Source organism: Geospiza fortis, unplaced genomic scaffold, assembly GCF_000277835.1.
Source record: "Geospiza fortis unplaced genomic scaffold, GeoFor_1.0 scaffold206, whole genome shotgun sequence".
Classification (NCBI taxonomy): domain Eukaryota; kingdom Metazoa; phylum Chordata; class Aves; order Passeriformes; family Thraupidae; genus Geospiza; species Geospiza fortis.
The window spans coordinates 9717407-9742930 of record NW_005054311.1 but is presented as its reverse complement, the minus strand read 5'-3'; the positions used below and the strand labels follow the sequence as shown (position 1 = coordinate 9742930).

General features: G+C 42.2%; 1 long non-coding RNA gene across 1 annotated transcript; it reads right to left on the bottom strand.

Moving 5' to 3' along the window:
* Positions 1–17916: 17916 nt before the first annotated feature.
* LOC115947723 lies at positions 17917–24812 on the bottom strand. Its single transcript, XR_004081575.1, has 3 exons — positions 24529–24812; positions 19624–19730; positions 17917–18136 (listed from the first exon to the last, which is right to left on the bottom strand). It is a non-coding gene; the product is annotated as an uncharacterized LOC115947723 (long non-coding RNA).
* Positions 24813–25524: the final 712 nt, after the last annotated feature.

Genomic DNA, 25524 nt, shown 5'->3' with positions numbered 1-25524 from the left:
CTAGAGTGATTGGACTCTTTTGGACCACAGCTGCAGAGGAAGACTATTTCAGGAGTATCATCTACTCCTCTCTTGCCCCTACCTCCAACTGCCTCATTCTAAAAATGTCCTTTCTGTGGATCCTAAGAGGGACCACATGCATCGTCTTAAGACCACTAAACTACAGAGATGGCAACAAGAGAGAAATACAATATTCCAGCTGGATGATCACCAAGCAGTCTGATTCACTTAGTCTAATGTTCCCAGTCAGATTCTGGCAATGAAATAAGCATGTAGGAGGTTGCAAACTGATTAGTTTTAATTAAAATAATAGAAAGATCCAAGCCATGGACCTCAGACTTGAGCTTCTTTAATTTTTTTCATGAGAAAGGATATCTGATTAAATCTTATTCTTAACCTGTCCCTCAGACTTTTAGGCTGATTTGAATTCAAAGCCACATGGATCTGTTTGACTGTTTCTAGAAAACTGCTTTGCAAATTGACTGTAATTTTGTCAATCCATACCCATAGCTCACCTCCAGAAGTCCTCAGCTCTGGATCTGTTCTAGGACTTAATAGTGTTGTACCTACCTTTGGGTAGCCTACCTTTGGGACAACATCTAGCTTGGTCCTCATTGCTACATTACTCTTAATATCACTTACCCAGTTTTAAAACTTATGTTTTAACTTATGTGGAACACTGGACTTATGTCAGTGTTCCACCATTCCAGGCGCTGGACATTTTGTGACATCCCAACCACAAAAGGTTACTTTTTCCCATCAGGGAGCAATAAATGCTGTAAATAATGTTGAAAAATTTTGGGGCTAGCAATAATGATAATAATAATAATAATAATAATTGTCTTGGGGTCTCCTGAATCAGGATTAAGACTCCACAGGTGCTGAACAGCATTTCTGTGCAGAACTTTGGTGGCAGCTGGCACCAGCTGGAATCCCATTTCCTGCTCACCAGAGCTTCGAAGTACATCATTACATGTAGAAAAAAGAGTGAGAATTGTTGTTTGTCTTCTAATTTCTCTTAAAATCTTATGTATTTGTCTAAAATGAAAAAAAACCTACTACTGATTTAAATAAAAAACAAGAAAATAAAATCCAACCAACTAAAATAATGCCTATGTGCATAGAAGCATTTATCAGATTCACTGATATATATTAAAAGGTCTTTCTTTCTGCTGAGCTGGGAGTGAAATATTTTTAAATGCTTCTTTGTAAACAGAAAATCCATGATTTAAATTAATGATTTATTCCTTTAAAGCCAGTGTGGAATCTATCTCTGGCAAGATAAGATGCACATTGTCTTCTATCTGCATATTGCCATGTAACTGCACAATATCTGGCAGTGAATATGGAAAAAAAATCAATTTTGCCTGTTTTCAAGATTATCTCCTGAGTCTGAGATATGTCTCACTTGTTTTTCAAATTCTGCAACAAGTAATTTAAGCTCTGTGTTCAGAGAAAGAGCTTGTCTGTCTGTGCGTGGTGCGTGCATACATCTGTATTACCTGATTGGCATTAATTTTTACCTGTTTTAAACTGAATGATTGCAGTTCTCCTCCAGTGTTCCCCCCTCCCACCCCACCCCCAAGGAAATGATCATTAAGAGAGTCCCTGATTCAAAGCTCAAGCAAGTCACTGTACAGTATCAAACCATGAGGAAGTGTTGCCCACTCTCCTAAGGCCCAGATACTTGTAGAGTTTTAAGGTTCAACTTTCTCTAAAGATTCATGAAGGCCTGAAAGTCTGGATATTACCAGTGAAGTCCTCAGTTCTGCATTTATGATGAATATTAAACTTTTGGAGAACCTGCCAAGAGTGACTACCAGATGCTGGCCTGGATCAATCATGTATCTTGTAGATTTGTATTTTCTATGCCCCTGAAAAACTGCAAATTTAGAGAGGGTCACAGAACAGCTTAGGTTGGAAGGCATTTCTGGAGATCAGGTATTCTAACCCCCTGCTCAATCGGGGTCAGCTACTCAGGCTCATGTCTCTTTGAGTTTTAAGTGCCTCCAAGGACGCAGACCTGACAACTTCTCTTGGCAACCTGTGCCAGTATTTGATTGCTGTCACAGGAAAAAAAACTGATATTTTTATTTTATTTAGGTGGAATTTCCTAATAAGTGTTTCAGTTTGTCCCATTGCCCGTTGTTCCATCCACTGGACACTGCTGAGAAGAACCTAGCTCTTTCTGCTTTAATCCCAGTACTGGACATTTGTATACAGTGGTAAGACTCCCCCTGAGCTTCTTCTTCTCCGGGCTGAACAGGACCACCTCTCTTAGCCTCTACTCACATGCCAAATGCTTTGAGCCCTTAATTTACCTTAGTGACCCTTCACTGCTCTTAAACTCCTCTATGTCCTTGTCTCTCTTGCACTGGGGAGCCCAGGACTGGATGCAGAACTCCAGATGATGTCTCCTCACTAGTACTCAGAAGAGCGGAAGGATCATCCTCTTTCCACCTGCTGGCTGAGCTCTTCTTGATGCATCCCAGGATGCTGCTGGCCTTCTTTGCTGCAAGGCTGCATTGCTGGCTCATAGTCAATTTGTTCACCAGGGTTACATGGATCGTTTCTGCCAAGCTGCTCTCTGAGATGGTCAGTGCCCAAGGTGTACTAGTACATGGGATGACTTTGTTTTTCCCTTGGTTGAACTTCACAGGTTTCCCATTGACTCATTTCTACAGCCTGTCAAAGGTTGCTCTCAGCCTGCCCTGAACAGCAGCACAACCATCCAGTCTGCCACCCAGTTCTCCCAGTTATGTGCCATCCGTGAATTTGCTGAATCTGTTGTCAGAGTCATCAGTGAGAGGGTTACACAGTGCTGCTCCCAGTATTAGCACTGGAGCTGGCTAGCGACTAGGGACTGACTTCAGGCTGCATCTGAAGACCACATCTCTTTTGAGCCCAGCACTTCAGCCACCTCACTGTCTCATATATTTAACCCACACATCACCAGGTTGTCTGTGAAGATGTTGAAAAGAGACAATGTCAAAAGTCTTACTAAGATTAACCACATCCATGGCTCTCCCCTCACCCACCAAGCTTTCCATCTCATCGTGAAAGGCTATCAGGTTGGTCAGACACAATTTCCCTTTGATAAATCTGTGCTGACTGCTGCTGATCACCTATCTTTCAAGTGTCTGGAAACAGTTTTCAGGATTAGCTGCTCCATCACCTTTCCAGGGATCGAGGTGAGGCTGGCCTGCCTGTGACTGCTTGGATTCTTCTTGCCCTTCTTGAAGACAGGAGTGACATTTGCTCTCTTCCAGTGCTCAGGAACACCTCCCTTGACCACCTTGACCTTTCCAAGATAATTAAGAGCAGCCTCACAAAAATATCGGACAACTCTTTGGTGCATCCCATAATGGCCCGTGGAATTGTGTCCAACCATTTTCTTTAAATGTTCCCTAAACTACCCAAGTAGTTCCTAAAATACACTAAACTTCCTTGTTCCAGACCTTCCAAGGTAAAAAAAAAAAACAACCTGATGTGAAGAAGGCATTGATTACACTGGCCTTTTCAGTGTTCTTTGTTACATGGGCCCCATCCCATTTGGCAGCAGGTCCCCATTTTCCCCAGTATTTCCCTAGCAGCTGCTATGCCCTGTGCTACAGCAAAGCACAGCCCAGCGTGCCAGGGCACAGTACCTATTCCAGCTACCTATGAGCACTACTTATGGAAATAAACAGGACATGACAGAAGCCAGGGCTGGGCTCTGTGCTACCTTCTGCACCTCGGGATTTCAAGCAGCGTGTGCAGAAGTGCACCAGGAGCTGCAGAGGCTGACTTTGAAAGTCCAGCTGCGAATTTAAAGTGATATGAGCTCCAGCTTAATGAAACTGTATTTTCTCCTCTATGACAGATATTTTACCTTTCCCTTTGTCTGCCCCCTTGCTTGCCCTAAACTCAGCTTGCTCCGACGGGATGCATCCTCAGCCAGCCAGTCATTCCCTCAGGCAGGGTGAGATTCTGCTGCTCCATTTTTGGCAAAATCTGCAGCACAGATTTCTAAATGTCTTGTATTTATTTCATTGCAGTTTTTTTGTGCCTGTGCACAAAGCCTTATGTTTGGTGAGTAAACAGTAGGTAAACATTTTTGATAGAGAGTTTTTAGTTTTTAATAAACAAAGTAATTTTCTCAACTAGTTCCTTTCTTACTCTGCTTCATAATATTCAGAGGAAATAGATGGTCTGTTTCAACATCAGGGAACTGGAGGGATAAGAATAGAGACAGCAGTGTGGAAGCAATGGGTCCCTCTTCTGCCCATATGGTTCAGGTTTGCATTTTGGCTGGCACGATAATGTGATTGCTGGCAGATCGAATGTTTAGTCTCCAGAGCAAATAGCAGCCAATGAGTTGGGGTGTAATGTACATGTGGAGATGTTCATAATATTCCACACAGGCTGAACCTACAGCAGGAGCGAATTCAGCTGCAGTGAAAACAGAGATGCTGCATGAATCCTTCTGTCAGCACAGCAATGGCATTTCCAGGCTTTTGCGTTTGGGAAGAGGAGGAATGTGCCTCTAGGGATGGAAAACGCCACCAGCCTCGGATTCTCTTGTGGCAGGAATTTCTGACTTGCCACATAGAAGGTGATGCATTCCGATGAGCCTGAAAGTTACATTTCATCACTGCTTTATCACCCGATGAATCATTACAGCAGATGAATGTTAATTGTAGCTAAACAAATGGGCATGTCCTCTCTACCCCCAGACAGCTGCTACTGCTGTAAGACATTAGGCAGAGGGTGCAAAGTGCTTCTGGATGGAAGGGAAGTGCTACCCGTGCCTCTGGAGCTACATTTCTGCAGTGTAATGAAATGCCAGGTGTGGAAGAGTGTTTGGATAGGAGCAATTTCCATTTGCACTGTGGTTTGCATTGCTCTGGGGACATGCACAGTGCAAAGTTTCCTTAAGTGGTTGTTTGCTCACGTGCAGGAAGATCTGCATGGGAACAGAGATGGCTCAGTCATACACCACTGCACTGGTGTCCCTGGGGTTGAGAGGGTACCTGGCATTGCTGAATAAGGTGCCACTGGAATGGTGTGAGAGGCTGCTGAGCCCTGGCACCAGACAGAGTAATGCCAGCAGCAGTCCTTAGTTGAAGGGCTCTTTGTCCCTGGAAAACAAAGTGAAAGGGCAGTTTGGGGTGTTTTCTTCTGGCAGTAGCCCCTCTTGGCTGACCTAGTGATAAACATTCTGCAGCTAAGCCACTGAGGCCTGGGTTTTCTGATAATGACTTGGATGACTTGAATTCTCCTTCTGCTGTCATAGGAAAAAAGGAAAGTGTATTGGGGTGCCCCATTTCCCCCACTTCCAGTTTCTCTTCAACAGGAGACACCTTCAACAGGAGTCAGTAACCTGCAAAAATGACATTTCCATGCCATTGCAGATCCTCTACCATAAGATGATCTGTTTTGAGGAACACAGCTGCATGGCAAGAGAGGGAGGTAATCGAGTAACCGGATGGGGAGCTAAGATCTCAGACCTGCTCTTCCTGCAGGACATTTTAATTTTTGGGAAATTTCATGGCTGCAGCTGAAGGAGACAAGTGAGAAGAGAAAGTAAAGTGCTAAAAGCTAGGGGCAGTTGTGGGCAAAATTTAGCCATCTGAAAGTCAGTTACAAGCATTTTGGTGTGCGAGGGTGAGCATCTGTAGCTGGCTTTAAAATATAAAATCTAAGCACTCATTCTGTAGGGTTGAAAGAGGGCTCTGCCCCTGACAGGGGCACCTTGCCATCAATGTAATTCCAATGGCAGCAAACACGTAACACATTGTTTGTCATTCTCAGTATGTGGGGCTGTCTCCACAGGATTCCCCACCTGGAACTATTTCCTGGGGATTCTGGTTGTGCCGTGGGGAGCTGTTCACTGCCTTGGAGGCTTCCTTCCCCCGGCTTGGCTTGTCTGGCAGGTATCTCCTCAGCTCAGCTGCTGATGGCAAGTGAGAGGAGGGGAGAGAGGAGATCCTCACAGGCAGTTCAAACGCAGACTAAGAGGCATGTGTTGAAATGTCGTCAAAGTAGCAGGAGTTCATTTTATTGAGGAATACATATAATAAAGATAGAACAAAGGGACTGAAATGGTGAACAGATGGGCGGGTGTTCTTCAGTGGCTCAGGAGCTGTGTGAACATGCTGGTTTATGCCCTCCCCCTCTTTCTGCCTTTTTTTTTCCCCTTGGTTTGGTTTGCTTTAATTTTGATGCATCAGGGTAGAATGTGAGATGATATGCCAGTCTATGTCAGAAACTTGGGGAAAATAAACCCCCTTTTTCTAACATCAAACTACTGCTATCAATAGGAACAGCAACTGTTCAAAATTTGTTTCAGAGCTGCCAAGAAGTGAACATTCATGGGAGAGAGAGAAAGAGAGAGAGAGAGAAGGGAAAAAAATATTTTTCCCTGCTGTTTGCAAGGTGGACACAAATGCAAGCGGTAGGAGGCTGACAACTTGACACATGTCTAATAAATCTAAAGCATGGGAAAAAAGTCAACAATTCACTGTACAAGAAAGCATCACTGGGATAAAAAAGTACAATCCAACAACCTTCTCACTTAAAAATATGTTTATTCCCAAATCAGTGAGGAACATACATATTAGAGCCTCAATTTCTCTTCTCCTCCCCTCTGGATGTTCCTTTTTCTGAATTTCTTTTTTTTTAACTGGGGACGCATTAAGTCCTGTGCTGTGGAAGCTGAGGTTTGCTGCATTATAAATGAACAAGGTGCAAAAGCTGAGTCCAGCGAGCAGATGTTGGGAGCTCAGCGTGCTGGTGACAAAGGGCTAGAGTGCAAGAAGCTTCCATCGCACGTCTGTTCTTCAGCACAGAGCAGGCAAGGTTTTAATTTGACAAGTTGGTTGGATGCAGGGAATTCACAGATCTCGGTGAAAGCCAAACAGATTTGGCCACCTACTGCATGGCCACATTCAGCTGAAAGGGTAGCAGTTGTGGAAATGTCTCTTTCTCCAGCCGCCAGACACCACGCACGCCGCAGGGAGCCTCGAGGAGGCTTGTTTACCACAGGCAGCAAATTCCTTTAAAAGGGAAGAAGGGGGAAAGAAAGAAGTGGAAGAGGGAAATAAAATCATCCTTCTGTTATCAAAATAATTAGGCATTTTTACTTCAGGTTGCTGGTTGTTTATTTTTTAAAGCTCTTCATCTCTTGTTTTTTAATAGTTGGTATGTTATGAAATGCAAGAATGAAAATGAATGCCAAAACTAATGGAAATTTTCCTACAAGCCTCATGTAAACAGAAACATCAGCATTAAAGTTATGAATCTTAATTTGTGCCACTGAGCTAAAATTTGTATCTTACTGCATTAAAGGAATATAGACATACAGCACTGTGTAGTGTCTATGTGCAATAGAGAAAACTGACATGGTCTCTCCAATTTATGGGAAAATTGACATAATTTTGCAAAAAAAAAAAAAAGAAAAAAGAAAAACCACTTGTGAACTGGATTTTGCATAATGGGATTAATTTGGTTGACTGTCACATCAACTGTGCTGCAGAATGCAAGTTAATCACAACATCGGTCTGATTTAAAAGAAGAACGAAAGAAAAGGAAAAGGAAAAAAGAAAAAAAAAAGAAAGGTATTTTCTTCCTCTCCTCAATTATTGTTTCATTTTAAGATCCCTTTTTTCCTTTCTTTCTTTTCTGTGGTAGCTCTGGCAGACAAGGCTCGTGTATATTTGCAATGGCCACCTCAAGAGTCTTTTCTTCCCTCCCCCGTGTACTCTTCACAGTAAAGCAGGGGAAAAAATAATACCTTTTGCAATCCATGCAAAACTGCTTCCATGGCATGGCACAATTGTGTTCAATCAACGCTTAGGCTGATCAACAGAGCCAAAACAACTTTAAATATTTTGTCATATGGACCTCCCTTATTGCCTTTTCTCCCACTTACCACCCTCCCTGTGCCCTGTGAAAGCCACATTCAGCATTGGGCTCTCCATTGAACCAGCCCCACCAAACCCTTTTCCCACCTCCATCCCTGCTTGTGGCAGTAGCAGCCCTGTTCCTCTGTCATCTGTGCATAAGTTCAAAGAGAAAAGCAAGCATATGTCAGTTATTTTGTGGCTTATTTCTGTCCATTTTTCCAGAGGTATGGGATGAAGGAATTAAATCAACCTTCTTACCGGCTCTCACATTGTATTCTTGGCGAAGGTACTGAAAACAGAGACAGCACATGTACATGACACATCACTTAAGTCCTCTGGTTTCTATGGTTGCAGTAGATTTTGCTTTCAGGGGGCATCCTAGGAAGGAGATAATGCCGTGCAGTGCTTTGGGCACGGTGTGGTTGAAGAATTAGCTCTGGGAATTGATCATACCGTGATAGCAGTGACAGAGAACAAGGAATCCAGGCTGCTGGGATGTCAGAGCAACTTGCGCTTCCAGGGGACGGTGTCGTGTCAGCGATTCCTGAAGGCCCTGGCGCCACTCTGCAGCCGGTGACTGCTCCTCCATCCCTGCCTCCCTCGCAGCCAGCACGCTCCTCCATCCAGCGCAGCGCGCTGACTAGGTTAAACAATTACACTACACTAATTGGCCTGTGTCGGTCCTGATGAGAAAGTAAACAAATACTGCAGAGAAAAGCTGAGACAAATTGTATCTAATTAAATTGATGAAACAAAAAGTGACAATATTTTTCCCCAGAAAAAAAAAATAGTCAACTTGTAACATGACAAATACTGCGTGCTTGCAGCCATGTACCCCACCTGCCGAATTTCACACCTTTGCTTGGACATGGCTGTGCTGAGCAGGGGAGAACAGTAGTTCCCATTAGTGTCCAAACTGCTGGGATGCTGCTCTTTGCATACAGGGAGAAGGTTGGCTGCCACCATTTAGCCATTCCACTGATGCTGCTTGTGTGTGTGCCCGCATGTGTGCGTGTGTGTGTGTGTGTGTGTGTGTCCTCTGAGCAGGATGGGCTGACAGCAATACTTCAGTCCATGAAAAGAATTCACCCTTCCCTCTTTGCCCACAGGCTAGTTGGCCCATTCCAGAGGCATGAGCCTCCTTATGCCTTCTTATCGCCCACCAAATTTCCTTTCTTGTGACAGCTACCATCTTGGCTGATCCTAGAGGTAGAAATCACTGACCTCAGAGCTGAAATCGTAAGGCACAACATCTTGTATGAGAGAGCAGTGCTCTCTATCTGTAAGTGGCATCAGTGTTTCTGTGAATCACAGCAACTCCTGCTACATTACCCTGGCACGAAACTCTGGGAAGACACAGGTGAGTAGGTGGGAACATTCCAGGTATGGATAATTTTTTTTTCATTGATCAAAAGAGAAAAAGCCAGGATAAATACCATACAGTCTAAGGCTCTGCTGCCTCCTCTCTTGCTATTCCTATGTCAATGATGTCGTTTACACATAAAGTTACTAGTCCCATATGCATGTCAAGCCAGGGCAGAAACAGGGAAGAGCCTCCATGCACCCTCTTAAAATCAAGCCAGAAAACCTTTTAAATCACTTTGCTTTGGTGAGTTGGTGAATATGAGGACACATCCTTGATTCACCTGGGAGAGGATTATTAGCTTGATTACTTGGTAGGATGTTAATAAATACATAACCTCTGTTTTGGAGGTCATGAACACACAACATGACAACCAAAAACCTGGGGCCACTAAAATCTCCTTTATCTGAATATCAGGGAAACCAGTGAAAAGGCACTAAGTGCAAGATCCAGTCAGCCACAGAAGCAGCTGCAATAGTGGTAGCTATGTACGTAGTACACAGCTGAGTATTTCCATCCTAATCCTCTGTTTTGAGTTGCTCAGAGCTTTCCAGATGCTTTAGTTATCAGGATAAAATGTTCCAGGCCTGGTATCTGCAAAATGAATATTTTCAATAGTTCAAGATAAAAATGGTTCCGTTATTCTTGAGTGGGAGAAACGTCCAAGGATCAAAGAAACAGATTTTTTTGTGTGTGTGATTTTTTTTTTCCTAATAATTCATCTGCTAAGATCTCTGAGACACCAGATTTGAATACTGGCATGAAGCAGCCCTTGCTGAGAGGGTCACTAGAGATTAAAACACATTGCAGCTATTGACCAGTGTGTTACAGGGAAATTTCTCTGTGATCCAAAAAGGGTTATGAGTCCTTGGAAATTATCCAGTGGACTTACGTAGTTTATTTAGGAAAGCTGATCCTCCCACTCTCCCCTCACACATACACAGTTTCTTCTAGTAATATTGGGAGCAAGCGTATTCCTTGTTCGTGACTAATTTAGCTATAGAGAGATCCCAACAGAAATTAGCAAGATGAACCAGACGACCCCTTGAGATCCCCTCTAGCCTAATTTTCCTATTGTCTAGTCTAAATGCACATCTGATTCATACCCTAAGTCCCATATAAACTTCACATCACTTGTGTAAATCTGTTTTTCGAAGTCCACTGATGAGCCATAGCACATAATAATATTACAGAATTATGTTTGGTGTTTTCCCCTGTGCTCCTTCAGGTTGGTGCATGCTGAGCAGCCCACACTATGCAACACATGTATGTTTGTGTGTTGAAACTGCAGTAAATTCAGGGTGTGGTGTAAGCCACTACTACTCATACAGCTTGTAGAGGACAGGAGGGAAACACTGTGCCCTGTGATGGCTGTGAATTGCCCTCTACGTAAGGGACCTATTCACGTTGCCATAATATGACTCTGTTCTGCAAGGCAGACACAGGAACTGGAGGAATTGTTGCACCTCTTCCAGGCAGAAGGTGTACTCTGCATGAAAAATTGGGCAACAGAGAAGATGATCTCGTTCCCCATGCTGCAGACAGGAGCAAGCTAAAATAAAGCCACTGCCCCTGGCTCTGTTGTCCCTACAGTAGTTATGGTGCCTCTGTGAACTACTAATAGATCAATCACAGTGGATGTACACATGGCTTAAAGGGTGCAGTTGTGAGGGTTTCACACTAGTTCAGACAACCTGGGTGCTAATCAGTGCTCTTCATACTTAGGTTCATGCCGAACCTTCTCTAGCTGAAATCATAGGAGTGCTGCACCAAATTCAACAGTGGCCTTAGCAATCCAGCATAATAGTAACATAATACATGATAACAGAAAAATCGTGGAAAAAAAATTGTAGAGAATATGAAACTAGCATGTCCATTTTAAAGGTGAGTAGCTGAGTCACAGAAAGACAAGAGTCTAAATTCCCAAAGGCAGGCAGGCGGGTAACTGACGAGAGAGTACTTGCCCAAATTGGACAGGAAGTCAATACCTGGGCTTAACTTTGATCTCCTGACTTGCAATCATCGTATGATGCAACTATAAAATCAAGCCTCTCCCCAGGGCTTCTCAGAAAAGGTGAGTTATTTCTGCCCCTCAGCAGACACTGGTGCAGTTCACCTGGCTGGACATGGGAGAGCATCAGCACCTGCAGCATCCCTCAGCCCATGGGATGGGGCAAGGAGGGCGCTGCGGGAGCGCTGCACCCCAGATTCACTTTGTGGGAAGGTTGGATGACTTCTGTGCAAATAACTGCCTGACTTGTTGCTAGGGAACAGTTGGGAGGCATGCTTTTGATCTCCCATATGCTTACTACTAATAAATAAACAAATAACAATAATTACAACAAACCCCAAGCCTGTTGTATCTCCAAGATTAATTAATGATGAAATACAGCTGAAATTCTGCAAAAGAAGGCAGCAAGGTGGGTTAGATTTCATATTTTCCTGCTGTGTATGGAAATGATGGTTGAAATTAACATTTTTTTTCCTTCTTAAAATTTACCTTAGCTGGATCAGGTTAGTGGGAGGAGTGGGGGAGTATTCCCTTCACAGACAGGGGATGAGAAGGCAGACAGTAAATCTCCCCATGCCAGTTTTACTCGCATCCAGTTTTTCCTGCCTAGTACAGTTAAGTTTTTTAGATACTTTACTTGCATTTCTAATTCAGTTATTCTTCTGAAATTTATTCAAAGGATTTATGCTTATGAAATTATAATATAATGCTGCCTATATGCCAATGAGCTGCAGGCAAAGAAAATAATTTTCTTCAATTTACAGTTATGAGGCTGGAAGAAAATGATGCCTTCTTATCACCTCTTTTTCTTTGTATGCCTCGGTATTTTTTTAAGTCTTCAGAAGGCAGGAGCTGATGATGAATTCTTAAGCAGATCACACTGATAATTGTATTTCAGAACTGTCAACTCTGTGAAGACTGTCCACGGAGGTGTCTCAGTTCACTTGAGCTATTTGTGTCACTGCTTCTCCAGGAACTCAGCCCTCAATAAAACCCAAATCACTGGGGATATTGTTAAGTCTTCTGAAAGGATTATTAGATCGAAGGAAAATTTATGGATGACACTTTGTAACAATTAATCAGGAACTGTTGATGAAGTTAAGTTGGTTCTTTATTCTTGAACAGAAAAAAAAAATACACAGCCCCTGTACAAATTGTCAAATGGCCTATTTTGTCACTCGGTTTGATTAATGGACTATTTGGAGTCCCCAAAAAGTCCTAGTACAAATAAAAAAGAATCATAAATATTGAATAAGCTCACAGCATGGATAACCTTGACTATGTTTTGGAACATTCTTGGAGAAAAACTTTGCTATTCAGAAAATAAATTGCTAAGGGGATTAAAAAAAAAATTAAAAATTGGAGATTTTGGAAAATGTCACCTACTCAACCTTGTCATCCTGATTAGCCTGTCATGATAAATTAGCTTTACTTAGCTTTGCAATCAGGTCAGAAACTGCTGATATAGTACCACATTTTGCAAGTGGGGCTATACCTGGTCCACAAGAGGGGCACAGGATGGCAAGGAAATGACATCCTGCTCTTGGTGCTCTGTATGTCAGGAAGTGCTAGGACTGCTAACAGGCTATTATCCTTTTGTACTGTAATTTATGGAAATGGAGCCCAAGGAGTGCTGAGAGCATGGGAGTCATGGTGCCATAAGGTTGTTTCTGAAAGGTTGGGCGAAAGATGGCCGGTGATCTGTGCATATGCAAATGGCAAAACCAAAGATTCAGCCGCAGAGAACACGCACACACACACACACACACACACACACACACACACACGAGTTCATGCCTTGTATTCAGGACACGCAGTTTCCATCTTTTCCTCCTGCTCCTCTGTCTCTCTATTTGCAACTCCCGCGCCCTCCTTCCCCCAGAGCTCCCCCCCACTGCTTGATGCAGCTGTTTAGTCCTGACAGGTCTGACCAGTCATTTTTGCTAACCTCTGATAGCATCTAGGTCACCGTGATCCCAAACTGGCTTGCTTTTGTTCTCGGTTAACAAGAAATACAATGCTATTACTTTAGGCTGGGATTCCACAAAGCTCTTAAACTCCACGTGCTTCACTCCAAGAATGCAAGCAATTCCACTCTTCTCCTTACGCAGGGCACTTTGGTGCCTGCTCAAAGTTAGGCACATATGAGACATGCTTGGCTGAATCAGGCCCTCACTGAGGAGAAATAGTGCCACTTTACATTTTGTTTAGTTGGCCCATTTTTCCAGCATGGGTCATGTGCCAGCTCACTACCCCATCTCAGATGGCATACGTGCAATAATGTACTTGAAAGCAAGGCTCAGCAAGTGGGAGAGATTGAGAAATCTGTGCAACTATTTCCAATAGCTGTACAATAATAAATGCTCATCAGATTTTGTTAAAATCTCTGAATGTAACACAGGAATTCAAACAGGGGAATTGTTTTTTGTCTCACAACTTTCCATTTGGAGCTATAAATATTACTTTACAATTCATTTTTATCCCCACAGTTCTCCATGATGACAAGTAGCCCTCTGCCTCCCACTGAAGAAAAGGACTGCAGGAACAGAGAGGGCTGGGCTAGAGGTGGCACATGGTGCATTGGGCACGTGTCTGGGGAAACCAAGGTGCTGGCTCTGAGATCTTGGAGTATTTTTGCTCCCTGCTGCATTCCGTATCCATTTGGTCAATGGTGGCCAAAGGGAAATGCTTTTCTCAGAAAGGTCTGCCTCAGGAAAGTAGGGACAGGAAAGTTGCAGAGATGGTTTGGTCCATTTTCATACTTATACTTCAAACTGGTCATGCAGCATATGGGAAAGAGCAGGGAAGCACCAAGTTTTCAAAGGCTCTGGGTATTTCTTTAGGATATACAACAGAAAGCCTTTTATAAAATACTTTCTTAATTATACAGTACTATGGCCTGTGGTTAAAAAAATCCCATGGACATTACCAGCCCCAACTGGGCTGGGGTGAGGCAGGAATTTTGTGGGGAAGATGACAGAGAGCTCCTGCTGAGGAGGGTGCAGGTCAGCCAGCAGGCAGGAGTTCCCGCCCATGCTCTGCTCGGCCACACCACCTCCCTGGAGTAAACATCCTGCTGAGGACACCTTCTTGCAGTTTTCTCAGCAAAGTGCAAAGTCAAGGTCCTGGCAGTGATTGTTGAGGATGGGAAGGGAGGGTGCTGAGAGGATGGAGCCAGGGTCTTCTCAGTGGTGTGAGCAATAGGACAGAAGGCAATGGGCAGAACCACAATGTTGTTAGGGTTGAAAGGGACCTCTGGAGATCATCTAGACCAACCTTTCTGCAAAGGCAGGATGACCTGGAGCAGGCTACACAGAAATGTGTGCAGGTGTGTTTGGAATGTCTCCAGAGAGGGAGACTCCACAACCTCTCTGCCACCCTCAAGGTAAAGAAGTTCTTCCTCATGTTGAGGTGAAGCTTCTTGTGTTTTACTTTATGGCCACTGCTCCCCATCCTGTCACTGGCCACCACTGAAAGGAGTCTGGCACCATCCTCTTGGCACCTGCCTTGGAGATATTTACGTGCATTCACAAGATCCACTCTTCAGTCTTCCTTCAACCCAAGGGTTGTCACAACAGGCTGGGTAACTGGCTTTCGGATGGGGTTCTTTCTTGCTGAATTGCAGGGATTCTTCCTGATGTGTTTCGTGTGGGATTTAGACATTTACTAGGTCAGGGAGACTGAGAGAAACTGAATAGACTGTTTAGCTCAGTTGTTGGCATGGTCACAAGAGAGAGAAGAAACTTGTGCTCCATTTCCTGAGTCAGTTGAGTCCCTGGAGCATATCTAGGACCCAGAGCCCTCTCTGGATAGTGAATAATATCTTCTCTGTCAAATGTAGGTACTAAGAGTGCTTAGATCATTATCTCTTTGCTCCGGTAGGTGTCCAGATGTAAAGTTTTAGGTACTTTGAGGCAGTGGGAACAGGGCGGGAAATTGTGAATCAAATTCTGTGCTATCAGGACTCTCAGACTGCAGAGCAGTGCCTCTACTCTTTGTGGAAGAGATCCTAAAAATAAGGTCATGCACAAGAAAGCACTGCAGCTAGTGAGAAATAAAGGCTTTCAGGTGTAGAGATTATGATGGCCAGTCAAGAACAGGGTGTCTGAGTTATCTTGCTATGTTTAATTTAAAAAGGCATATCCCTGTTCCAAAAAAGTCCTTATATTTTTGTGGTTAGGACCCTCCTAAAATGTGTGCATTTGAATCACCTTGGAATAAATGAATTTAAGTTTATTCCCTGCTTGCATCTCAGGCAGGTGCTCAGAACACTTAGTTTTCAGCGCTTCCAGACTGGGTCCTCCCTGCTACAAGAGAGGGATACCTTGCACGTGAACGTCAGCATGGCTTAAAGGTAGACCAGGCATGTAACACCATCGCAGTACCTGATGGTAGGGGTGTGTCTTGCACAAAAGGACACATACATGGAGAACTTGTTGCCTGGAGAACCTCACCATTGCTGGAAGAGATGCAGACCTGGTGCCCCCTTGATACTTTGCTGGTGAGCAGAGGTTTGTAGATGTCAGAATTGGTGATTTTTCATTACCTATCCACGGCATGCTTGAGTAAATACTGCAAGGAGTCTTCCAATATGTGAACTCATAGGAAGGCTTTTCTTTGCAGCTCCTTTGGAGCAGATCAAAACTCTTTGTTTTCTAAAATAAACTAGTGTCTTTTGTAAAGCTGGCAAAAGAGTAAGATCAACTTCAGCCCACATTTTCTTCTAACTTTCCCAAACAGACATTAAATAAAACGGTCTTTACTAAACATTAGGTAGGATTTTTCTTTTGATGACTCTATGCTCCCAAAAGACAGCTCAAATCCAGGAAACATGAGGAAGGATTCAGCCACTTGAAGGGTGCAGTTTTCATTGTTATTGTTTGCCAGTGAAAGAACAACAATGCGTAAGAAAACATGTATACTAAATAACGCTAATTGCATTATAAAGAGCACCAGGCATCCTATAAAAACTTGTGCCTAAATGTGTCTGTAACAATTTGTCAGCAAATGATCTTCATGCAAAAGAGCCAAAGCAATTAGCTGGGGGCTGGCTAAGCTCTGCACTCCTTTCACATGCTGTGTAGTAAAACAGACCACCACCAAAAAAAAAAAAATCCTGTGTATCTCAAAATGCTAGGTCAGTGGTTCAGCTGTTTCACTAGAGTCTTTTCTGTGTTAATTTGCCATGTTTTAGAAAGCATGCTACACATTATTCATTATTTTACCCTCTCTTCTTTCACTGCCCTGCTATGGTTTGGCTATATGTGCCTAAGAGTAAATCCCCTGCAGAAGAATTTCCATTCTCTAGAACTGAATCAACAAATAAGTTTCACCTGAAAGTGGACATATTATTCTCCAGGTTAAGGCTGATTTTTATTTATTTATATTTTCAAGCTTCTTTGACCAACAGGTAAGTAAAAGCCTAACTGTGACAATGGAATAACATTGACTTACCCCACCTGTTTCAGTTCAGTTTTTGTGATTTTAAGTTGGTGCTTTGATTTAATCTAACCTTAACACCACCATCTGATTTTGAAGATATCAAGAGAAGAGTAAATGGCAGGTATATGGTATTTTCCCTCTTAAGAGGTGTTGTAATTTTATACACTAGGATAACACCTGTGGATTAAGCCACTCTGAGCTTTGGACAACTGCAGACTGGGAGTACTGTGAAGATGTGACTACAAATTCGCTTACACTTCTTTCCAAGAAAATGTATGTAAGTTATAGTGGCTGCTTTGTGTTTTTATAGGCTGGAACTGTGTTATTCATGGGATGTGGAGTACAACGTTGATTTTGTGTTTTGACTCTTCAATACTTCTGTAAATACAGAAAGAGGAGAAAGCAATTTGGCTCCTGCTTTTCACAGATGGGAAGATATGGTCTTTGATCTTAATGCTAGAACTAGTAATCAAATGTTGGTTTCCTGGCTTTTAATGTGTGAATGAGTTGAAAGATGCTCTCGACTAGGCTAACAAGCCATGTGCAGTGGGTGAATGATGCTTTGTGTAGCTCATTCTTGACACATGTATGATATAAAACAAATGTATGAAGGTCTTTTGATCCGTGAGCTAAGACTGCCTATAATGACAGAGACAAGGCAGGAATATTTGCAGGTTTTGTAAAGTATCCACATGCACTGTTGTCTCCCTGCCTCTACCCTCTTTTTGCTTAACTTTCTCTTTGTTATGTACAGTGCTTTCTGCTGGAATAGTGTTAATAGTCACTTCAAGTGAGCTTCACTATTACACCTCCCCTGAGTGGAAATAGGAGGGTGAAATCTTTTAGACGTATGGTGTCTACATTTGGGCTTGGGAAAGGACAGGGCAGCTCTTATGTCCATGCAGCTGCACAAAGCCTACTTGTTTCCTCTTTATCAATGAACAGCACCAAGTGCTCAAGGAATTCAGCAGCTGTATTTTGCTTGGAATTATATGTGAAGGAGGATCCTCCTTCTTGTCATTTTATTTATCATTAACAGCCATTTTAATTTCTTCCCAGTGGCAATTATACTGATATCACCACATCTAAATCAGAAATGACACTGTAGTGGTTATATTATGTTGACTGGGCATCACCTAATTTTTAAGTGGCATTCTTGCCCCATCATTGTGATTGTATCCCTTTCTAATAAGTAATATAAAAAAAGATCTACATAATGGGAAAACATAAATATTAATATATTCCATGACAAACATGTTAACTTTACATATTAATCATGGGAAATAGAAGTCATGTTTTACATTTTTCCTCTTCAGCACACTATTCTCTTGACAGCTTGCTTTCCCTCTGGTTCTATTCTTTCCTGGTGTACATTCCACTGCCTCTGGTCACCCTGTTAGTTGCAGAAGGAGAAGGCAGGTCACATCCGCCTGGCTAAAAGGAAAAAAAGGGAAAACAATGTTACTGGATAACGTAATATTGCTGCTCTCCTCACTGCATTCAGGTCTGCATGAAGGGACTCAAACATGTGCAATAAACACATGTGTGTGATAATGAGATTGTTGGTGGAAAGTCATCTTGAAAAGACAAGGAGCAATTAAGCTTGCTTACTTATACAAGTTAGAATGACAAGATGCCACTGCTGGTCCTGCTCATCCATATAATAGGGTTCTCCTTCCCTGCTTAGCTGTATTGGGAGAAGCATTTCCTGTCAAACCTCTGCCATGACTCCACCATAAAGCAATCTACCTTCCGCCCTTTCATACACCATTCATTCTCACACTCGCATCACTGTCCTGATTTTAACTGAGTGCCTGCTGGCAAGCACCTGTATTAGAATAATTTAAGAATTCAATGCAAAGCCTTCATATCACTGAGTACTTATTCGTATTGGTGTACTCTCTCGTCCAATTTTAATTGAATACTTAAAGATGTCACTGGGGAGATGTGCATGTTGTTCACAAATGCTTAATAATGCAATGTGTGGAGTCAACAAATAATGCACCTTTCTTTTGCTATCTTGAAGATTTAGATAGGATATCTTGGATGCTATTGACAAGGAGAGAAGTGTGGAACAATAGGAACATATGATAGTGCTAGATAACAATAGCTATCCTTATGCATCTTGAATTGAATGATGAAGCCATCAATTAGAGAAATAGCCCTCTGAGTATATATCATCGACAAGATGAATACCAGTACATTGCATTTCTGGATGGAGATCTCAGTGATCTGTAATTCAGAAAGGCAGTGAATAGTATACACAATCAAACTAATTCTATTACTTTGAAAATCAGAAATCTTTTGCCCATGTTTTTTTGATTTTGTGGTTTGGGGTTTTTTTAGCTACAAGACTCTTTCAGTCACTGGAGGTATTTGTATTTTATATTAATCACTTAAACAGTGCTTTCTCAGTATTAAGATGCCATTCTTCTTCACAGTAAGAATATTTAGTGGACACTTTCACGGCTTAAAAGAGTATGAGGAGCAGTTCTTTCTAGTTGCTTGTCTTGTTTCTTAATTAATTCTTACACACAGGCATGGGGATCCATTCACACCCTGTGAACTCTGTTAGAGTCCCTCTCCATAACAAGGAGCAGACCTGGCATACACTCTGTGCCATAGCCTCCATTTTCAACCTAAATTCTCTCAGGTTCTCTTTGGAATATCTGATAGTTTCTATTACTTCTGCACCTCCCAGATTTGGGTGGGGTTTTTTTGTTTTGCTTTGGTTTGAGGTTTTTTTGTTGTTGTTTTGTTTTGTTTTGTTGTTGGGGTTTGTGTTTTTTTAAATAATCATTAATATTGTTTATGGCAGAAAAGCAACAGAAAGAGTCAAAGAGACTGAAGCTGCATTAAAATAAGTAAGTAATTCTCAGCTTTTACAGTTTCTGGTTATCAGTTTAATTTCTTTTACTTACATTTCAGATTGAGTAAATATTCCATGGTCAGGGCCAAAATTTATTCTTGGATCTTTACCTATGTACTAAAATGTACAGCAGAGCAGCATTAGACAGTGAAAACGGCTCTGTAAGAGAATAAAGGAAAAATATTAGGTAAGACTGTAATTAACAGAGTGTTTGACTTACTATAAGATACAATTAAAGGAATGAAAATACATTTTCATGACCATTATCTGTATTATTATTATTTTTGGTTGAGGGTTCTTTTAACATGGACTCCTTTGTGTGAAATCAGTTTTATGATCTAAATGTTTAGGTCCTCTTCATGTTTGTTTGCTTGTATGCAGAAGGTCATTATATTAAAAAATGGATCCTACCAGGCATGCCAGTGATTGTTGCAGTGAACAATTTCTAGAGCCTTAGGGGATAAAAAAAAAGTCACTGCCTTTCCCAGAAGCATCTGAAAGGGCTAATGAAGTTTGGTGTATCTCAAATGTATTGACAATATATGGCCTGATGAGAGTAAGAAAAAACTCAGGTCTTTCAGGATAACAGCAGGTAAAAGAAATTGCTGTAGCTTTCCCCCTTCTAAACCTAATCAAATGAAACCACCTACAGGCCAATATGCTTCTTGAGTGCACTTTGCCCTGGAAATAGTGTTGTATTATCACCTAAAACATAAATAATGCAATAAAAGAAAATGGTTGATGTATTCTTAATGAGCTATTGTTAAGGCACCCTTCACTCTTATCTCTTTTCATAGCCTGATGCAAAGAGCAGCATCCAGTAGTGGAGTGTATTTTGAGTGCTACTAGGAAAGTACAAATGAGAAAACAGGTTTAATTACACTGCTTACTGCATCTAGATGTCCATGTGGTTTGACCGGCTGCATTAGGACACCCTGTAATTTGGAGGGATTCTCTGTGCACTGGCACCATAAATGTACTGCTATCAAAAGGATGGTTAATAATCTAAAGTTGGCCGTTAACATTGCTGGAGCTGGTGTCTATAATTTCAGTGAGTGACCTGAATGACTCTGCAATGAAAGACTGAAATGTCACTCTCCTCCTTTACTTTGTTTGCCTTGAGCAAAGACTGCTCCAGATTGTGTACATCCACCGAGGTCCAAATGATGAAAGGGCAGTGTGTAAGTGTGGATTCAAGGCTCAGCTAAATCTCCCTGCTCTGGCAGAACAGTAGGGGAACATGAGGAAGAGGGCGTGGGTGAAAAATAGGATGATCTCCTCTGGAGCAGCTTCCACTGTGGCTATCTTTTCCCATCTCTGAGCAAGTAAAAGTGAGCCTGGCTATAGGACCTGGCTCTCCCTTGCTCTCTTAGCTGCCAGCCACAAGTAAATCAGACCTGATGCCTGTGGCTAAAGGCAAAGCAAATGGTTTCCATTACCCAGGTATTTATTTTGTACCTTCTGCTGTGACATCTATGTAATAACAGTTACATATGACAAAAGGTAGTCTGACCTGACTTCGAGTATTTCATTGCTTTTTTTCATTGTGCTGAGCGAGCAAGCAAGCAGAGGACTCATAGTCTTAATGGGAGGTAGAACTGTAGAATCATTTAGGATGGTAAAGACCTTTAAGATCATCAAGGTGCCACAGACCATCCAGCTGAGACACCTGTGGAGTGGCAAGTGCAAAGACCTTTGCTGTCAGGAATCTTAAACCCTTGTTTCCGATGTGCCTCATTGGTACAGCTCAGATGCAGTAAAGGAGTAAAATACTATCAGTAAATTTCAGAAAGTTCAGTATTTGCATTTCATTTGGAAACCTATGACATTTTGGCATATTTTCACTGGAAGGCCAGAGCAAGGCTTATTGAAGATCAGTGTCGGCATTAGAATATACAAGGTGTGGAGAGCTGGTGCACTTCAGAGCAAAGCCAGCCTGCCAGGCACAGAACCAGGGCAACCATGGGACAGAGAACTGGACTGTTAGGGTTGATGTTTTTTTAAAATACAGCATTGAACAAAGAGATTAAGTCACCCACAAGACTCTGAAACAGTATCTTCTTGGAGTGATACAGGCTCTTAGAGCACATATGCCTGTCTTCAGAGCTTGGTTCATATTGCCTGATGTACAAGTGTCAGGACTGGGGGCTGTTCAGCCTTTCCACTTACAGTGTGGCAGATACGAAAGCACTGGAACAGCACCATTCTATGTATTCTCTCTGGTACAGTACAGCTAGTTTTCAAGGACCAAGAAACTTTTCCATCATTTGGATAAGCATGGATGTCAGTTGTACTCTGGCAAAATTATGATGAGAAGTGCCAAAAAAATCTAAGCCTGAGTGATCATTCCCCTCCAGCCATCTTGAAGACACTATCAACATTTTGTTTACGGAAAATATTAAAAGCCACTGCTGCCATTTATATATGACTGGTAAAGTTCCGACTATTTCTGGAAGCAAAGAAATAATTGCTTTCACCTTCCCACCTTACATTGTCTGTAATTAGTTGAAAATGTGACATAATGCCAGGAAGATGGAAGAAAATAATCTAGAAAGCAAGGACACTGGCATTAGTGCTCACTGAAGTATATTTGTGAAGCACTTCTATTGGATTTAGGACTGTATCTGATTTACATGGTGGGGGGAAAAGCCTGAACTCATCTCAGGTGAAGCACAGATTTGGCTTTCCTCCACTCACCACTATCAACGTCCTTTTTTTTTTGCCCCTGCTAGATACCACCCTCATCTCTACAGCATCTTTTATCTACAGCACACCACTCATCTTACAGGGTTCTACTTCATACCATGTGTCCCAATGCTGAAATATTTGGTATTGCTACAATTTCAAGTTTGTGGAAAAGGACGAATATTTGGCTCTTTCTTCTTTGCACCATGATGTTCATTTTCTGACTGCCGAACATCGCAGCTTTTCACAAACAAGAAAGGAAGAAATGGCAAAGAAGTTGCTTCATCACATTAACAGAACGAGAGACACTGAAAATTAAATCACACAGGTGGAAAAGCACCTTGGTGGGTTGTTTTGTTTTGTTTTTTTTCTTGTGTAGCTAGAAAAGATCTCACATGTCGTAAAGAAAAATTGTCTGTTTCTGTGGAAAATGTAAAATGTATATACTTGCCATAAATCTACTTAAATTTTGTTGCCGAGCATATAGGCAAAACTCTGTTCTTTCTTAGGTTTACATATATTACAAGACAACTTGACCTACCCCCCACTGAAAAGGGAGAGAAAAGCCTGAAACAGTTCCAGCAGCCTCCCTCTCTATTATTTGCACCCTTTATTTTTTGTTGGGAGTAGGGAGGGAAGCAGAGAGAAAGAGGGAGAAGGGATGGAATACAGAGCTATCAAGCAAGTCAAGATTGTGGCTTACAGGAGTGAGGGGAAAAGCTGTGTTTTTTGAACTAGAATGGACAATAATCTGTCCTTCACAGTCCAATTCATTTAGAGAATACCCAGGAACCGGAGGGTTGTCTTTTTAGCAGTTCCTCCAGAGCAAGGTTTGCTTTGTCACTGCCCCATCATCTGAGAGCTCAGAGCTTGCAAAGCTGCTGCCATTGCCACCACAGCTCTTACAGCATCATTGACTGCAAACTGAGTTTCTGCATTGACTGAACTGAATTTCCCAAGACTTTGGGAGTTATCTGGAGGCCCTGGGAAATTTCACTACAACTTGAGGTTAGGCAGGTCTCTGCATTAAAACTGTTTTTTCCAGCAGCATGAACACACACACACAGAAATAAGAGCCAGGTTCTCCTCAGAGACTGTTTTTACACTGTTTCAAGAGCGTTATTCTTGCTCCTCATTTACATTCCCAGGAGAGGAAACCGACTCAATATCTCTCTTATTTGTAGGCACTTGTGATAGCAGATTGAGGTTTCCCAGCTCAGTAAGAAGTCAAATGATCCAGTAACTGACTCTGCATCTTGATTACTGAGGCTACAGGAAAAATAATGTATTTTATCCACTTTCATCTGGCTACTCTTGCCACACCCTATGCAGGGAGGAAAGGTAGCTTATGTTGCTTGTGTGCAGGGGTTATTTTGAAAGTAACACAACCCAAGGAGAACCCCTCATTAGGGCTTCAATGAGGGCTTACACACTGGTGTCAAGGGGCAAATAAGCTAGGCATTTTCAGCATTATTCTTGTTTAATGTTATGAAATGGCCTTCAAAACTCTGGATGCAAATGAAACTTTCCAATAGGTTGCCAGGAACAGTCATGCCAATAATGCCATGCCAATGTGAATGAAGTTGGAGTGTTTTTCTTTGCAGCAATCAGACATGCCACACAATGCATTTCTGTGAAGTTCTCTTTCTTGGGTGGCTGAGATCACTTGGCTGGCAGCCTCGTGCCTCCCAGCTCACCTGAGGCATGCTGTAATCAGCCAGAACCGTGCTGCATGTCATGTCTTACTGCTTCCAGAAAATATACAAATTTCCTTTCCTTCTATCCCTTTGTGAATGAGTCCCTTAGGGGTATGGTTTTAAGACAGCGCACAAGAAGCCTTTGCACAGATCCTCGTAACGCATAATGAGATTTGTGTGCCTGCCTACTTTCTCTGAAAATGAGCCCTAGAACAGCAGAAGTGACTTGGTCTGGCACTTGCTTGGTCCTTTTGACCTCCCTCTTGTGACAGAAGATAAAGACTTCCCCCTCCTCTTACAGAAAGCCTGGAGGGTAGGTTTTTATGATGTGCTGTCTGGTCTTGCAGTAAACAGAGACATTTCTTGAGGTTTTTAGAGTCATCAGCTCCAGTTCTGCGGAAAGATACAGTTGTTCAGCACTTCATGGGATAAACTTGTCTTAAGAGTACAGGTGCAATGAGTCTGCATGTCCTATGACAGAAGGCTTGAATACAGAGTTTTTGCTTCAAAATGACATTAGAAAACACTGTAAGTCCCAGAGAGGTAACTGCTTATGACAAGTAGAAAAGTCTCACCTGCAGAATAGGTGCCAAGAGCTCATGCTCTTTCCAAGCCTTTTTTGTTATTACTGGACCCTGCAGTATTCAGTGAAGTGGCTCAGTGAAAATTCCCCTACAAAGACTCATGCAAGCTTCTTGTACACAGCCCATTTGTAATATTTTTTTAAGACCTACAAAAAAAGAGAGAAAAAATATGCTATAAACCACCACTAAAACCTCTGGGCTGTTATGGATTGTGAGAAGGTTTCTTGCAGTCTGCCAGGATCCATGCTGAGTGCCTGGGGAGCTGAAAACTGCTCTTGTCCTGTGATAAGGGCTTTACATGAAGCAGGCTCTGCTGGAGGCACAAGAACTTGTGTTGAACCAGCACTGCCAAAATGCCCCTTATATGCAGCATCAACTGAAGTGACATCAAAAATTCTCCTGCCCTATACCCTAAGTAAAGAATGTGAGTTTAATGGGGAAATATACATTGAAAAGTATAACTGAGATCAAGATATTGTGTGCCTAGGCCATGTACACAGAACTGTGCTGTCTCTCCCTGAGAACCAACAGGCTGTACCTCACAGTTTCTCGGGTTTTGCCTTGGGCCTGGTCTAGATGTACTTCTGCACTAGTAAAACACAGCAAGTGCAGTGTTTACCCCCTTTGACATTACCATTTCATCTGGTCTAATAAGATCCAGCTTTTATTTATGTGTGTAGCTGCGCCTGTGAGAGGCAGGAAGAACACACCAGCTGAGGAGGAAAAAGGAAAAAGAAAAAAAAGTATTCCCGGGTACCTACCCAAGGAGTTAATGCATTGGGGCATATGTGAAGGAGTTAAAACACTATGCAGGTACAGATCCTATGGCAATTACAAATGTTATTGAAATAAAAACCAGAAACAGGAAGCCAAAAAACAGGTCCCTAAGGCAGGCATCTGTCTTAAATGATATCATTTGTCAAGTTTCCAGCATTTTGTGGTTGTGAACACAAAAAGAAGTTCTGTGTTACACTAAGGACATTACAT